The 18,614-nt window shown below is 44.3% G+C and overlaps 1 long non-coding RNA gene across 1 annotated transcript; it reads left to right on the top strand.

The window, feature by feature from the left end:
* The first annotated feature begins 662 nt into the window (after positions 1 to 662).
* LOC138787303 (uncharacterized) lies at positions 663 to 5,727 on the top strand. The gene is made up of 4 exons (XR_011362341.1): positions 663 to 787; positions 2,058 to 2,085; positions 2,646 to 2,791; positions 5,027 to 5,727. It is a non-coding gene; the product is annotated as an uncharacterized lncRNA (long non-coding RNA).
* The last annotated feature ends 12,887 nt before the right edge of the window (positions 5,728 to 18,614 follow it).

The following is an 18,614-nucleotide window of genomic DNA, read 5'->3' as shown; positions in this document are numbered from 1 at the left end:
GCAAATCCTGAGGATACCGGGTTATCTGTGGGGGCTCATCTGGATTCGGCCTTGTAGATGGTAAACGGTGAATCACCTCGGTTGCTATGGATACTTTTTCTGGACGATGAACGATATATACATAATGTAGAAGGGAGATGCGGCATGGCGTCACTGTCGGTGAGTTTCCACGAAATTAGCCCCGATGGTCAAGCTTGATAACATGTTTATCTATATGAAAAAAATATATATTAATAATTAAAAGAAACAAGGTAATATTAATGTATATATATATAAATATATGAATAGGTGTATTCATTGATACTCCAAAAAATTGGCATTCGGCACCATAAACTAGAAACAAAAATTGAGAGCCTATCTAACAAAGCAGTATTTAGGTAATATTTTATAATCAACGTTCAGTCCCTGTGGTTTCAGGGACCCTAAGCGGAATATCCATTGGGGCAAGGGTGGTATTTGGTCAATAAACATGATCTTCAGATCGCTCTCTTGATGTTTAAAGTCCAAAAAATGTTTGGATACCGGCAAATCATGTTTGCCTTTCCTGATAGTGTAACGGCGCTGGGTCAGTCTAGTTTTTACATCATATGTAGTCTCTCCTACATAAAGGAGTTTGCAAGGACACCATAATACATAGATAGTATATTCAGAATTGCAATTCAAAAATTTATTAATTTTGTATCTTTTTCCCGTCGTAGGGTGTTGAAAAAACTGTCCCTTCTGGACGTACCTGCAGTTGACACAGCCACCACAAGGATAGCAGCCAACCGCACGCGGGCCCAGAAAGGTAAGTGAAGAGTGAGTTGGTAAAGTAACATCCGTTTTAACCACAATGTCCCTGATATTAGGCGCTCTCTTGTATGACATCAGAGGTTTAGTTTGTAGACTATCAATGTGAGGATAACTATTTTGCACAATGTGCCAATGTTTATGGATTATCCTCGTGATGTCGGGGCAAAAGGAATTGTAGGCAGCTACAAAGGGAATGCGATTCATCCCAGGTCTAACTTTTTGTTCTGTGAGTAAGGTATTTCTGTCAAGAAGTGTTACTTCACGTGTTTGTTGTCCAAGTAATGTTTTGGGATAGCCTCTGTTTTGGAAATTACTGGCTAATGACATTATGGCATTCTCAAGCTTGTTTTCTTCTGTTACGATTCTTTTAGCACGTAGAAATTGGCTTTTAGGAAGGCAACGTTTCATACGTGATGGATGATTTGAATCAAAATGCAAAAGTGTGTTCTTGTTGGTAGGCTTAACATACATCTCAGTGGCCAGTTTGTTGCCATGTTTTTAAACTACTGTGTCAAGGAAAGGAACCTTGGAGAATGAGTGTGTAATAGTGAATTTGATGTCACTATCTAAGCCATTAAAAAAATTCCAAAAGTCTAAGAGTTCAGTTTCTGTGCCCTTCCAAACCAAGAAGACGTCGTCTATGAATCTCCACCACCCCAGTAAATTACGGGAGTGGTGTGATCCATAGACTGACGCCTCCTCCATGTGTTCCACGAACAGATTAGCGTACGTAGGTGCTACGGGACTGCCCATCGCAGTCCCGACTAACTGTAGGTAACATTGTTTATTAAATGTAAAAAAATTACATGTAAGTATCATGTGTAGTAGTTGCAGCAAAAAATCTTGACATGGTGGTGTTAGTGTAGTCTTGCTTAAGGTGTTCCTGATGGCATCTAAGCCCTTTGTATGTGAAATGGAGGTATATAGACTAGCTATATCCATAGATGCAAGAATGACTGTCTCATCAACCTCAATGGCACAAATTTTTTGAATGAAGTCCGATGTGTCACGCACATAAGACTTCATTCTGGTAACATGTTCCTGTAGGATCTTATCCAAAAAAATGGCAGCGTTACTCAAGATAGAACCCCTCCCTGAGACTATCGGTCTACCTGGGGGGTTTTTTAAATCCTTGTGAATCTTGGGAAGAAGATATAATTTAGGGATCAACGGGTATTCCACCCATAAAAAATCACCAAGTTTTTTATCAATGATTTTGTCATGAAGTGCATGATTAATTAAAGATCTTAATCTCTGTTTTATAGATTCTGTGGGATCTTTGTCAAGTTTAAGGTAAGTAATATGATCACTTAATTGTCGTTCAGCCTCCGTGATATATTGTAATGTATCCATTACTACTATGCCACCACCCTTGTCTGCAGGTTTCACTGTAATTTCCTTCATGTCAGATAATTGTGTTAGTGCATGTTTTTCCATGGTGGTCAGATTTGGGCATCTCAGAAAACCATCCGGTATATTTTTCCTGAGAATGTCCAAGTATTTCTTGACCAAAGAAATGTAAGTCTCAAGGGCATGGGATGTAATAGATGGCACAAAATTGCTCCTAGAAAATAAGTCAAGTTTTTCAGCAGTTAATTCACTTGTGTGATCAATAGCTTGTGTTACAGGCTTGTCAATAGTGTTACTCCAAATTTTCAATTTTATCCTTCTAAAGAATAAAAATAAATCAAGTTCTAAATCAAACCATTTTATGCAAATATCAGGACAGTATGATAAACCCTTACTCAGAACATTCATTTGCATATCTGTAAGTGTAGTAGAAGAAATATTTACCACAGTATTTTCACGATCGCAGTCCATTAATTTGTTTTGTCCTTTTTCTCCTTCTCCAGGAACTTGCGAGTTACTTGTGTCCGAGTCGGCTTGGATGAAGATGTTTTTCCGGTATCGGTGTCTCCTCTTGCCTCCACGTCTGGTTGGGCGTTTGATCTTGAGGGGAGCCGATTTCGTTGACCTAAAAAAACGGCATCTGGCGCTGGTGAGTTCATAGTCGTGTTCACACTTGTTATGGTATTTTCCTGTTGGTCACTGGTTGGGTATTCCAGCTGTAAATATTACCAGATAAGTAATCTTTTTCATCTCTAAACCATTTGTTTTGTTTCACCTCTTCTGTTTCCTTACGAAATTTCAACAAAAATTCATTATTCTTTGCTATATATTTGTTAAATTCTTCAGTAGGTAACATAGTTTGTAAAGTCTCTCTCAATTGACATGAAGGAAATTACAGTGAAACCTGCAGACAAGGGTGGTGGCATAGTAGTAATGGATACATTACAATATATCACGGAGGCTGAACGACAATTAAGTGATCATATTACTTACCTTAAACTTGACAAAGATCCCACAGAATCTATAAAACAGAGATTAAGATCTTTAATTAATCATGCACTTCATGACAAAATCATTGATAAAAAACTTGGTGATTTTTTATGGGTGGAATACCCGTTGATCCCTAAATTATATCTTCTTCCCAAGATTCACAAGGATTTAAAAAAACCCCCCAGGTAGACCGATAGTCTCAGGGAGGGGTTCTATCTTGAGTAACGCTGCCATTTTTTTGGATAAGATCCTACAGGAACATGTTACCAGAATGAAGTCTTATGTGCGTGACACATCGGACTTCATTCAAAAAATTTGTGCCATTGAGGTTGATGAGACAGTCATTCTTGCATCTATGGATATAGCTAGTCTATATACCTCCATTTCACATACAAAGGGCTTAGATGCCATCAGGAACACCTTAAGCAAGACTACACTAACACCACCATGTCAAGATTTTTTGCTGCAACTACTACACATGATACTTACATGTAATTTTTTTACATTTAATAAACAATGTTACCTACAGTTAGTCGGGACTGCGATGGGCAGTCCCGTAGCACCTACGTACGCTAATCTGTTCGTGGAACACATGGAGGAGGCGTCAGTCTATGGATCACACCACTCCCGTAATTTACTGGGGTGGTGGAGATTCATAGACGACGTCTTCTTGGTTTGGAAGGGCACAGAAACTGAACTCTTAGACTTTTGGAATTTTTTTAATGGCTTAGATAGTGACATCAAATTCACTATTACACACTCATTCTCCAAGGTTCCTTTCCTTGACACAGTAGTTTACAAACATGGCAACAAACTGGCCACTGAGATGTATGTTAAGCCTACCGACAAGAACACACTTTTGCATTTTGATTCAAATCATCCATCACGTATGAAACGTTGCCTTCCTAAAAGCCAATTTCTACGTGCTAAAAGAATCGTAACAGAAGAAAACAAGCTTGAGAATGCCATAATGTCATTAGCCAGTAATTTCCAAAACAGAGGCTATCCCAAAACATTACTTGGACAACAAACACGTGAAGTAACACTTCTTGACAGAAATACCTTACTCACAGAACAAAAAGTTAGACCTGGGATGAATCGCATTCCCTTTGTAACTACCTACAATTCCTTTTGCCCCGACATCACGAGGATAATCCATAAACATTGGCACATTGTGCAAAATAGTTATCCTCACATTGATAGTCTACAAACTAAACCTCTGATGTCATACAAGAGAGCGCCTAATATCAGGGACATTGTGGTTAAAACGGATGTCACTTTACCAACTCACTCTTCACTTACCATTCTGGGCCCGCGTGCGGTTGGCTGCTATCCTTGTGGTGGCTGTGTCAACTGCAGGTACGTCCAGAAGGGACAGTTTTTTCAACACCCTACGACGGGAAAAAGATACAAAATTAATAAATTTTTGAATTGCAATTCTGAATATACTATCTATGTATTATGGTGTCCTTGCAAACTCCTTTATGTAGGAGAGACTACATATGATGTAAAAACTAGACTGACCCAGCACCGTTACACTATCAGGAAAGGCAAACATGATTTGCCGGTATCCAAACATTTTTTGGACTTTAAACATCAAGAGAGCGATCTGAAGATCATGTTTATTGACCAAATACCACCCTTGCCCCAATGGATATTCCGCTTAGGGTCCCTGAAACCACAGGGACTGAACGTTGATTATAAAATATTACCTAAATACTGCTTTGTTAGATAGGCTCTCAATTTTTGTTTCTAGTTTATGGTGCCGAATGTGTATTCATTGATACTCCAAAAAATTGAGTATCAATGAATACACCTATTCATATATTTATATATATATACATTAATATTACCTTGTTTCTTTTAATTATTAATATATATTTTTTTCATATAGATAAACATGTTATCAAGCTTGACCATCGGGGCTAATTTCGTGGAAACTCACCGACAGTGACGCCATGCCGCATCTCCCTTCTACATTATGTATATATCGTTCATCGTCCAGAAAAAGTATCCATAGCAACCGAGGTGATTCACCGTTTACCATCTACAAGGCCGAATCCAGATGAGCCCCCACAGATAACCCGGTATCCTCAGGATTTGCATCCCTGTGAGAGAGGTTTGCTACCTGACTGAGATCGCCCCCCGTTGATGGAGGGCAGCGGACTTCTGTGATAATCGGTTGGTCTCATCTGCTGGGTTGAATAGAGGAATTGATGTTCCTATACGGTGTGTTCACCTGATGTTACCTTTGGTTGCCTAGATACTGAGACACCTTTTGATTTTCCAACATGTCCGTGCGTTCCACCGGAGCGTGCGGTTCACACCCACACATGGTTGGAGATGCCGTTTATGTTGCTGTCCGTGAGGAATCCACTCTTGCCCCTTATTGGACTTTAAAAACTTTATGTATGAATTTGATCTACTTTCTATTCACTTATTTATTTGCTTTAATCACTTTGGAATTAATTTTCCCTTACATGAATAACCAATAGTATTACTTTTTGTTCACTTGATCACTCCCATTTTGTACACGTCATTTATTGGCTCATTAATGAATGTATAAAACACTTGTGTTACATGTGTGTATTCACTAGCTTGAGAAAGCTCCTATTGGAGGAGCGAAACGTCGCTGTTTTTCCTGTGTTATATTTATGGAATAAATTTTCACCGTTTTCACCTTTAAAGTCTGGATGTGCTGCAAGTCGATTTTTTTTGCTTGTCTGGATTAAACACCTGTGGACCAAGGTGTGGCAGCAGGCACCCAGCAGAACCTTAGCCGTAGAGTGCTGCGTGAACTTTGTTTTTTCTAGATGGATGGATAGATAGATAGATAGATAGATAGATAGATAGATAGATAGATAGGAGATAGATAGATAGATAGATAGATAGATAGATAGATAGATAGATAGATAGGAAATGGATATCTAGCAGCTCATTACATATCTTGGATTGTACATGTATGATCACAACCAGCTCACCCCTTTGAGGCTATGTTCACACTGCGTATGTTTCTGCACGTAGTTTTGAGGTTGATGCGTTCGCTTGAAAGTATACGATATACGCCCGCACAATGCACACTACGTATAAGCTTATGGCCGGATCGTATACGGCGCTGTGAAAAATTAACAAGACCATTGTTTGAGGACGGAAATGTTCCAACTCACGGCCGTGGATTTCCTTGCAGTCCTGTACGAAGTACTTATTTCAGCCAAACTGAACTTGATTTTTCGATCCAAAAGGTTCTGTGAGTTTTATTGGGCTGGGCAAAGATTTCCAAGTAAATGACCTGCTTTAAATCGCTTCGAAACAAGCTAGGGAAGCATAACTGTACTACAGGCGTATGTTCGCGGTTCGTACGCATCCGGCGCATGTCGATTTTTCCCACGCCTGTAGTTTCCGCCGCACATGTACGCCGGCGTACGAAATGCGTCCGGACTCATACGCAGTGTGAACATAGCCTTAATGTCTAAAAACATATTACCTATACCACTATTATTTTTAGGCAAAGATAATCTGGTTAAAAGGGTTCTCCAGAATTAAGAAAAAAAAACATAGTTGCTTTCTTCCTCCAAAACAGCTCCACCCCTGCTCTTAGGTTGTGTGTGGTATTACAACTTGGCACTATTCACTTCAGTCGAATACCACACACAAACTGAGGACAAGAGTGGTGCTGTCTGTGGAAGAAGGCAGCTATATTTTTCTAATCTTAAGCACTTTAAATTTTTTTGTGGTTCTATATGTGAAATGTACAGAAGCCTCTTACACTGCTCTTTATCCTTATCCACTATGAGTAATGTAGAAGAATATTCCCTTTATTATTCAGAAAGCCTTGTCACCTGCTGAGGTTCCCTATGGGTAAGGTTGGTTGGGGGCCCACTCAGACTCACTCGCCCCCCCCTAGGCTGAACCCCTAGCTACGCCCCTGGTCCAGGAGGATTGGTTTCATTCTTGTGTACTTTCGGCAGATGGTAGTAAAAAGGTGTGGAAGGATTCCTTATCCACAGGAATTTCTTTTCTTCCTTGGTAATGATGTCTTGTTTCAGGGCCTCATTCAGCATGTCTCCTATATCTAGTTGTAATTGTTGGAAAGGGTCCACCTTCTGGACCCGGTAGTATTGTTTATCACTTACATTCCTCATGGCTTCTTAGTTGTAGTCTGTATAATTTTGTAGGACAATGCCGCCACCTTTGTCCGCAGATCTGATGATGAGATCGTGGTTAGTCTGTAGGTCCTTTAAGGCTTTCTTTTCCCCAATGCTGAGTAATACATCGGATTGTGGCGTATTGGTGGGGGTGAGTTCCCGAAGATCCTTGGCCACTGCGTCATACAATGTCTTGATGGCAGGGCCCTGACTGTCCACAGCATAGAACTTGGATTTGGTTTTTATGGGCGGGTACTTGCCGACTGGTATTATCACTGTATTGTGGGGGGTTCCAGTGTCTTTCTTTTGATTAGAGGGAAAGGAGAAGTGACGCTGTAGAGTCAGTTTCCTAGTGAAGTTGTGGAGATCCAAAAACACATTTTTCAATTTATTTTTTGGGCAGAAAGAGAGACCTTTTTGTAATAGTGAGAATTCATTGTCATTAAGTATGTGTGATGAGAGATTAAAAATCTTCACATTTGGGACAACCGTGTTCGTCTCCCTGGGGGTTATTACACCATCGTCCTTTCTTTTTTCTTGCAATAGCAAGGCTATTTTGGGTGAGAACTCTAGTGAGGAGAAGACTTTCTTCCAAAAACCCTGGAGGGCTGAGCAGCTTCACCAAACATGTACCATAGTGCCCCTCTCCAATCCACAACGCCAACATGTTTCCGGGACCACTGGGTACATCACATGTAGACTGTCCGGGCACCTATACCATCTAGATAAGAGTTTGTAGTTCTTCTCTTGGGCTGCACCTGCCATTGACATCCCATAAGAGAACTTAAACGCCTTGGCCCACTCTTCTGTTGAGATCGTCCCTCCTATCTCTTCTTCCCACTTCCTTGTATACGGAGGAAGATCCTGAGAGAGGGACCCGCACATGGGTCGGCACCTCCTCCTGCAAGAACACATTCTCTAATTCCGTGGGATCCTCTCTCAGGCTGTCCCTGCGCACTGAGATATTAATGAAAGAATAGAGCTGATGATATTCCATCCACGATATATAAGTCCCTGGAAATTGTGCCCATAGGGTCTCCAAGGTAGGTAATGGAGAACCCCTCAATACATGATAGAGTTTAGTGTCTTCAACACTTGACCAACCTAGAAGTCTATCATTTATCAGACCCGGGGGGAACTCTGGGTTTTGGAACAATGGATTAAGTGGGCCCCTGCTCCTGGTCAGAATGCCCCTTTTAACAATACCATCCCATATCACAAAAATTCCCTAGAGAGAGACTTCCGGTTCTGGCGCGGCCATGTGAAGACGCCTCGCGGCTGAGCTCCCAAGACCGTGCAGCACCTGACCCTCACATAACTGCCACTGCGGCAACCAACCAGCAGGGCAGGCACAGCGAGGACCGGGGGTACCGGAACAGCCCCCAGCCGACGGCATGGTAGATCCGGGCTCTGCAGCGGCCCCCAAGATGGCGCCGGAGGACGGCTCGCAGCTCACCCAGATCACACAGAGGAAGCTGGAGCTCACTGACACAGAGACATCTGCCTCCAAATAGCACCTTTGGTCTCGCTGCCCTGGGGTTGGGGATCCGAACCCACTTAGTGAGAATGCAGCGCATGTGGGTGGGCACAGTGCTGTAGAGGGAAAAGCAGGGGTGGTTACTCTAACAAATCCTTTCAGTTCTCTCTGACCTCGCATGCTCATGATACAGAGGGTCGTCTCTCCCATATTCTCTTGGACCACCAAGGGGAAGCCTACAGCATCTATAACATCTATGCGCCCAATGGGGAAAATCGGTCCTTCTTTAATGCAGTAGCCTCTAGGTTAGGGAGCCACCCGTCTCCTTGGAAGCTAATGGGGGGGGCTTAAACACCGTAGCTAACCCGGTAGAAGATAGGAGAGGGGGGCATCATATCCTTCCACTACCCCGGGCCAGGGCCAGGGTCTTGCCTGGGTTTCTGGAACAGGTGGGATTGGAAGATGTGTGGCGCCTAACACACCCGGCGGAGAGGGACTTTACCCATTTCTCCCACTCCCACCAATCGTGGACCAGGATAGACTATGTTCTTACTAGCCCTATGGTCAGCAGAGGAATACAACTGATAGAGCATAAGGACCTAGTCATCTCAGACCATGCCCCAGTTCTAGTCAAATTGTTCCCCACTAGCCCGCAGGGAAATGAATACATATGGAGGTTTCCATCGTTCTTGATTCTCCTTTAGGGAGCTCTTACAGGCCTGGTGGGTTGAATATGATTACTTTAATAATGAACACAAGGCGGACCCACAGTTGTTTTGGGAAGCTGGTAAAACTGTTATGAGGGGGAAAATACTGGCCCATGTGGCCAGCTTAAAAATACGTACCTCCCAATATTTTAAAGCCTCTAGTGAGGCTCTAAGGTCAGCCTATACGACTTTTGTGCAATGCCCCTCAGAGGACAATGGTGCCAAGTGGTGGAAAGCGAGGGGAGATTTCGAGTTATGGCTAGATAGAAGGGATAGATTATACAGCTCTCACCAAGAAGCAGACTTTTTCCGTTTTGGGAATAAGGCCGGGAAGTTGTTGGCTAGATTAGCACGAGGTAAATGTCCCCCCTCTCATGTACTGGCCTTAAAGGACCAACAAGGCGCCATACACACTGACCCACGACTCATCAACAAATTGCTAGGTGACTATGATGGGGACTTGTATGCTCCCCCGCCCTCGGATCTGGGTCCCTTGTCTGATTTCCTGCGGGATCTCCGCTTGCCTTCCCTGTCAGTGGAGCAACAGGAGATGCTTAATGCAGAGATCACTGAGGAGGAGGTACGCTCAGTAATCAAAGCCACTCATAATGGCAAGGCGCCTGGACCGGACGGCTTCAGGAATTCTATAAAACCCTTATTGACCAAATTGCCCCCGCCCTGGTCTGTCATTTCAATGGTATGTTTGAAACAGGGAACATTCCGGCGGGCACTAAGCTCGCTTATATTAAAGTCCTGCCTAAAGCGGACAAGGACCCCCTGCATCCGGGATCCTACCGTCCTATTTCCCTGATCAACCAGGACATTAAGATGTTGACCAAGATTTTAGTGGCAGACTCTCAACATATTTTCCAGTCATCATAAGAGATAACCAGGTGGGTTTTATTCGGAACAGAGCAGCAGTCACCAACATACGAAGGGTTCTGGCGGTCTTGGACAGTGTCCGGCACCGCCCGCAGCCAGGAGAGGCCCCAGCTTTACTAACTCTGGATGCCGAAAAGGCTTTTGACAACGGCTGTGGCCGGTGCTAGATAAATTTGGGATCCTAGGCAGATGGCAGACTTTTCTACGGAGCCTGTATAGAGACCCCGTTGCAAGAGTCCACACACCGGGGCTGCTATCTGATCCCATCCGGTTGTTCAGAGGCACCCCTCCTTTTCGATCTGGTGATCGAACCTCCAGACACCTAGATGAATCGGCATTATATGAAGGCATAAAGGTGGGAGAGCAAGAAATGCACTTAACGCTTTTTGCGGACAATGTTTTGTTATTTGTAAATAATCCCCAAAGTGGTGTCCCTAAGATCTTATCTTTTCTGGAAGATTATGGCAAACTCACGGGCTATAAGATTAACACGGGAAAGAGTGAAATAATACCTGTGGGCTTGGCAACCCCTAACTGGCACAGATCTATGGCTCCCCTGGAGGTTAAAGTGACCACTAACCATATCACATACCTGGGCATAAAAGTGGGTAGAACACCTGACACCCTTTACTCTCTCAATTACCCTCCCCTTATAGACAAAATAGTGACAGAACTAAGGAGGTGGGCACAATTGCCTTTGGCATTTTTGGGCAGATGTCACTTAGTCAAAATGGTTAGTTTTTCCAGATTGCTCTACCCCCTGCAAACGTTACCCCTATTGTTAAAGCACGTGGATGTAAACAAACTACGGCAGGCGTTCTCAAAATTCATCTGGGTGGGTAAACGCCCTAGGATATCCAAGCTATCCTTATGTAAACAGGAGGGGGGATTAACCTCTTAAGGACCCATGACGTACGTCATGGATCACTGTCACTTAAGGACCCATGACGTACCGGTACAGGGGTCCTTTAAGAGGGCGCCGCGGACCGGCCGCATGCGATCGGGAGAGATGGCCTGCAGAAATGCACTGCAGGCCATCTCTCCCTGTTGGCATGGGGGGTTGTTAACCCCCCCCCCCCCATGCCAAGGATTGCCGCTATTGGCTTATCAGTTCAGATCAGCCAATAGCGGTGTTCGGAACCTTTCCGGGCCATCGGTGACCCGATGACCCGGAAAAAATGGCGGTCGGTGCTGTCCGAGGATGGCACCGACCGCCATTACTGTAAAAAGCAATGGTGGTCACGGTGCCACCGGCCCAATCGCCGTGAACGGCAGGCCGATACCGGCCGTCCGTTCATGGCGATCAAAGTCCCCAAAAGTTATAAATACCTGCTTTGGACACCTCAGCTAGGTAGCTGAGGGGTCCAGAGCAGGTATTTGTACATTACTCACCTGTCCCGGGGTCCTGATCGGCATCTTCCGGGTTCGCAGCGTCCTCGTCTTCTGGTCGGGTCTTCGGCTCCTTCTGTGACGTCCCGTTTGGCTTTTTTTCGGCTTTTTTCGGCTCCAGCGTCGTCTTTTTTCGGATCTTGCGTTCTGCTGCCCTCTAGCGGCTGATAAGTGTAATACACTTATCAGCAGCTATAGGGATGTTCAGTATGTAATAAAGGTTTTTTTTTATCCAAATTTTTTTTTTCTATTTTCCGCACCCTATCGCCGCTGAGTGTTGATCAGCATCGCACAAAAGTGCGCTGCTAATCAGCAACTCCTCCTTTTTGGCGTAGGGTGTTTTTTTTTCTATATCCTACTGCCACGGTCTGCTGATAAGTGCCGCACATAAGTACGGCATTTATCAGCAACACCATTTTTGGCGTAGGTTTTTTTTTTTATACTTTTCATACGCTATTATTGCCTCCGACACCGAAACAGCCAGTGAGGATGAATGGGGGATCCTTCGTTCCTCAATTCATCCTCATCCTCCAATGACGTATCTGGGGGTAGCGTAGCGTACGCTGCCTCCAAGACACGTCTTTTCCGCCAGTACCGTCCCAATAAGAGATGACGGTATGGCGTGAAATTCTACTAACTCTGTGAGAGTACCTCAGGGTACACTTACAGATTTAGGGTACGTGCACACTGCGGAATGGCGAAGGATAACCCTTTGTGCATTCCGCAGCTGGCACCCGCCGGCGGACTGATGCAGGCGAGTGTCTCCACCCATGTCCTAGACTCCATCCTATGCATGGGCGGATTCCATCGTCCGTCCAAAGAATTAACACATTGGACGGAGAGTGGAATCCGCTCGTGCATAGAATGGAGTCTATGACACGGACGGAGACACGCGCCCGCATCAGTCCGCCGGTGGGTGCCAGCTGCAGAATGCACAAAGGGTTATCCTTCGCCATTCCGCAGTGTGCACGTACCCTTAGAGTGTATGAAGGAAGGGACACCAGAATCCAGCCCCCAGGGCCTCCCCCCCCATCCTCGGAGTTAGTGGGGAGATCGTTCGGGAACTGATCTTCCCACTGCTGGATAAAGGTTACCACCTGTATGGGGATAACTTTTATACCAGCACCCCCTCTTCTGGTCCCTCGCTGCCCGAGCTACTGTAGCTTGCGGCACGATCCGAAAATATCAGAAGCAGTAATAGAGCCCTAATATTTAGCAGCCATGGAGCGGACCCAGCGCTTCTGGATATGAAGGACCCCGTATCACACCAGGGCAACATTTTCCAGGTGACGTCCCACACACAGGAGAACGGGAGACCCCAGAAGAAGTGCAGAGTGTGGCGTAACAGGGGGATCAGGAAGGACGCCATTTTCCAGTGTGACACCTGTCCTGATCACCCCGGCCTCTGCATACTGGATCGCTTCAACTGGAACTGGAACTGGAGTTCTACATTATCTAAATTCTGTCCCTTATTCTTATTTTAGGGGTCACGTTGATCCGGGGATTATTCTGATTGCCATTATGGAGTCGGGAAGGAATTTTTTCCCAGTGATGAGGCTACTGTCGTCTGCCTCACAAGGGTTTTTTTTGCCTTCCTCTGGATCAACACAGGTTGAATTTGATGGACACCTGTCATTTTCAACCTTATAAACTAATAATTGGCCTAATACCCCCAAATAAATTAATAATTGTCCCTTTTCCCCAGCTAAATAGGTATGGCCGCCATTCCCATTAGAGGATGACATGATGCAATTATAAACCCTCTGTGCTGCCAGGGCAGTAGAAACCCCCCACAAGTGACCCCATTATGGAAACTACACCCCTCAAGGAATGTAACAAGGGGTGGAATGAGCATATGGACCCCACTGGTGAGAGGCACAAATGTGGAACAATGTGGCGTGAAAATGAAATATTACATTTTTTACACTATAATGTTGGTCTAGCCTTGAATTTATCATTTTCACAAGGGGTTAAAAGAGAAAAAAAAACACAAAATGTGTAGAGCAATTTCCCCCGAGTCCGTAAATACCCCACATGTGGACATAAAGCGCCATGTGGGCGCAGGGCAAGCCTCCAAAGGGAAGGAGCGCCATTTGGATTTTGGAGGTTGGATTTGGCTAGAATGGATGATGAACACCATGTCGCATTTACAGAGCTCTTGTGCTGCCAAGACAGTGGAAACCCCCCACAATTGACCCCATTCTGGAAACTACACCCCTCAAGGAATCTAACAAGGGGTGCAATGAGGATATGGACCCCTTGATGACGGGCACATTTATGCCGTGAAAGTGAAAAAATGAAAATTTTCACTTTCACGTCACATTGTTCCACATTTGTGCCCGTCACCAGTGGGGTCCATATGCTCACTGCACCCCTTGTTAGATTCCTTGAGGGGTGTAGTTTCCAGAAAGGGGTCACTTGTGGGGTGTTTCCAGTGTTTTGGCAGCACGAGGGCTCTGTAAATGCGACGTGGCCCTTGAAATCCATTCCAGTGAAATCCAGCTTCCAAAAGCCAATTGGCGCTCCTTCCCTTTGGAGGCTCATCCTGCGCCCGCTTGGCACTTTATGTCCACATGTGGGGTATTTGTGAAAATGAAAAATTGAAGGCTAGAACAACGTTTTAGTGTAAAAAATACTTTGGTCTTTTTTTCACGCCACATTGTTTGGAAAATCTGTGAAGTACCTGTGGGGTCCAGATGCTCACCGCACCCCTTGTTACATTCCTTGAAGGGTGTAGTTTTCTAAATGGTGTCCCTTTAGGGGTGTTTTTTAGGTTTTGGCACCCCAGAGCCTCTGCCAACCTGAAGTGGTACAGTCAGAAATGACCAAATATAACGGAGCCATTGAAATTCACTAGGCGCTCCTTTATATCTGAGGCTTGTGGTTGCATCAAATAGCGCAATAGGGCCACATATGGGGTATTTCTATAAACTGCAGAAACGGGGCAATAAATATTGGGGTGCATTTCTCTGGTAATAGGTTCATAATTATGAAAAATATTGGATTACAATAAAATCTCTGCACAGAAAATTAAAATTTTCGAATTTCTTACACACTTAGCTGTCTGTGACTCCCCTAAAGGGTTAAAAAACTTTCTGGATGTGCTTTTGCAGAGTTTGGGGGGTGCAGTTTCTGAAATGGGGTGCTTTGTGGGGCTTTCTAACACACAGTCCCCTCAAATACACTTTAAACCTGAATAAGTCCCTAAAAATATCTGATTTTGAAATTTTACTGAAAATTTGGAAATTTGCTGCTAATGTTTTACGCTTTCTATTGTCTAAAAAAATGAAATATAGTTTAATAAATGCCGCCAACATAAAGTAGACACGTTGCTAATGCTATTTAATATATAATTTATGTGGTATAACCATTTTCTGTATAAGCAGAAAAGTTTTAAAGTTGGAAAAATGCATTTTTTTCACAATTTTTCACGTTATTTTGGTTTTTTTCATAAAGATTCAGTATAAGTATCGACTCCAATTTACTAGAAATGTGAAGTACAATATGTCACGAGAAAACAATCTCAGAATCAGCCGGATAGGTAAAAGCATCCCGAAGTTATTAATGAATAAAGTGACACAGGTCATATTCATAAAATTTGCTCTGGTCCTTAAGGCCATTTCAGGCCCGGTCCTTAAGGGGTTAAACTTCCCTAACATCAGTGGGTACAATGTAGTCTGTCTATTTAGACATGTCATAGATTGGATTCACGGGTCGTCCTTCCACTCTAATATAGCTTTGGAAAGAGCCTTCGCCAACCCCTGGGACCTCACCGCTCTACTGCACTCTTCCTTGGCCCGCCTGCCGTCCTGCTGCGGGACACCATCATGGCCTGGAGGGAGATGCGCAAGCTTTTTCACTTACCCTTTTTACTGTTGAAGCGTATGCCTCTGTTCGGCAATCCAGACACGCCATGGGGTTGTCACCCTCCCTGGGAACTACTATGGGTAGCAGGGGTCTTACTACAGTGGAACCTCTCATTAATGCGGGGACAAAAAGGTGGCTTTCGCCACAAGAAATTATGAGTACCTTCTCCCTTCCCCCCTCGCATTTTCTGTTTGCTCAGCAGGTTTATTCTTTTTTCTCCACTAGGTTACGAAACTTGGATTCTGAGGCACCATCTCTTACATTGGATTGCATAATAGGCGGGATGGCAAGGAAAGTGTCTATTTCAGACCTGTATAAGGCCCTTAGGAATGTATTTCTGAAAATGGACCCTACCTCCATCTCCCCTACTTAGATTTGATGGACAGGTGATCCTCAGATACAGGAATGCATTCTTAAAGGATAGACAATGGTGCGTGCTTGTATCATCAATGGAAAGGGAGGGAAACATATTTCAAATTAGCCCATTTTGCCCTTTATGGGTTTAACATTCGCCCCTCTCCAAATTTCCCTGACAGAATAGTAGCCTGTCCAAAGTTCAAAGAGTCTCTCACTAATTTGTGGCATGGGGTATGGGAATGTCAGTATACCAAGGCTTATTGGAGGTCGGTGGCCTCTTATATTCATGCTCATTGGAGGCTCCAGATCCCTGAGACCCTCAAGCATTTCCCTTTCATCAGTTGAGACCACCTGAGGAAGAGTCTCCTGTGAACACCGTCCCCCAGAAATAGTACATGTTGTATTGCATGTTGCACTCAGGTGCTTGTTTCACGAGTGGCTGGCGGAGAAGGTTCCAGAGGTACCCATGATTGTGTCTCAGCTCAAGCTGCTCTTTGGTATCAATAGGATATATGCTGAAAAACACGAGCAGTCGGGTACTAAAAATTTTTTTTAAGAGATGGCAATCCTTCCTGGAATCTCACTATCAGCCGCAGGAGCTAAGAGAAGCAAAAATTATTATGTTAATTTGTTTTCCCTGAGACCCATTGGCATCACAACATATGGGGGGTATTATCGCCCCTGCGAGCCCCTGGGACGAAGGAATATTTTAATGAAATGATAAAAGTAAACTTTTATTCCCCTCCTCCAGGAAGTATAAATAAGCCCCACCTTCCCACACACCTCAGTCAATTATAACGAACATAAATAGGGAGGGTGTCTTGTGATGCCAATGGGTCTCAGGGAAAACAAATTAACATAATAATTTTTGCTTCCCTATCGTCCCATTGGCATCACAACATATGGGGAATTAGCACGAATGCTCCTCATTGGGTGGGTTTTCAATCACAGCTGCAGATAGCACTGATCTTGCGAAAGCTGTTCTGGTTGACAGTATAGATTCCAATCTGTAATGGTTTACAAATGTTGAGAGAGACGACCAGGTTGCCGCCTGGCATATATCCTCTAAAGGTACCGAGGCACGCTCTGCCCAACTAGAAGCTACTGCCCTAGTTGAATGGGCCTTAGTGAACTCCGGAGGAGTTAGGTCGGCCAAAGAGTAACATAAATCGATGGTATCACAGATCCATCTTGATATGGTTGGTTTGGAAGCCCTCTTCCCTTTGTTCTGTCCTGCGAAGAGAACAAAAAAGTTTTCCTGCTTGCGGAAGGCGGCCACTCTGTTCAGGTAGATCCTGATAGATCTTGACACGTCGAGGCTGGAAAGATCCAGATTTTCTTCATCTGCTCCGACAGGAGAAAAAACAGGTAATATGATCTGCTGATTAATATTAGCAAAGGATGCTACTTTAGGAAGGAACCCTGGAAGAAACCGTAAAATAACCCTAATTTGAGTGAAAATCACATAAGGGGGGGAGGATCCTAACGCTTGAAGCTCCCCCACCCTCTTGGCAGATCTAATTGCCAATAAAAAGGCAACCTTAAAAGAAAGGTATTTATAATCTACGTCTTCCAGAGGTTCAAACGGAGGGAGGCATAGGCGTCTCAACACCAAAGACAGGTCCCAAGTATCTACTTGTCTAACCAAGTTGGGTCTTAATCTGGTTACTGCTTTAACAAAATTCTTGATTTCCATCATCTGAAAAAGGCGCCAATTTAGGTGCGCCGAAAGGGCAGCTATTTGCACCTTTAAAGAAGCAGGTTTGAGGCCCCTATCAAACCCCTCTTGGAGAAAATCCAGGATCTGTGGAATAGATGGTTTAGATGGATTAATTTGCTTTGAGGAACACCAAGCACAAAAAATCCTCCATATTCTCAAATATGATTTATTTGTGGCAGAACTGCGTGCATGGGAAAGAGTTTGTAATACTCTTTCTGACAGTTCGGATTCTAATAAGGGCCCTCCAGTCTCCAGGCTGTTAGATTGAGACTGGCTAAGTCCCTGCAGAGATGATGGCCCTGGGATATTAGATCCACCTCCTGCGGAAGCTTCCAAAGGTTCCCCCTGCTCATGTTCATGAGCAGGGCAAACCATGACCTCTTGGGCCAGAATGGCGCTATCATGATTACTGAGGATTGATCCATTATGATCTTCGTCAGAACTCTGGGAATCATGGCGATTGGAGGAAAAATGTACGCTAGTTGAAAATTCCACTGAATTGTCATAGCGTCTACCACCGTCGGGTTGTCCGACGTGTACAGGGAGCAAAATTGCCTCAGTTTGGCATTGCTTGCTGACGCCATGAGATCTATCTGAGGAGGTCCCCACCTGAATGTTATCTGAGTGAACACTTTCCTTGAGAGTGACCACTCTCCCGGGACTGTAAGACCTCGACTCAGTCGATCCGCTAGAGTGTTGTGTATACCTCTGATATGAATTGCAGATAACCTGGAAATCCTGGTTTCTGCCCATCTGAATATCTTCTCCACCTCCTTGAGAAGCAAAGGAGATCTGGTACCTCCCTGCTTGTTCAGGTAGGCTACACATGCCATATTGTCTGTTCTGATTCTCACCGCTCTGTGAATTAACACAGGGGTGAAATGTAGCAGAGCTAGATGGATTGCTCTGAGCACCCCACCCCACCCCACCCTGTACCT

The sequence above is a fragment of the Dendropsophus ebraccatus genome, chromosome 3 (genome assembly GCF_027789765.1).
Source record: "Dendropsophus ebraccatus isolate aDenEbr1 chromosome 3, aDenEbr1.pat, whole genome shotgun sequence".
Classification (NCBI taxonomy): Eukaryota; Metazoa; Chordata; class Amphibia; order Anura; family Hylidae; genus Dendropsophus; species Dendropsophus ebraccatus.
This window is presented reverse-complemented; position numbering and strand designations above follow the sequence as displayed.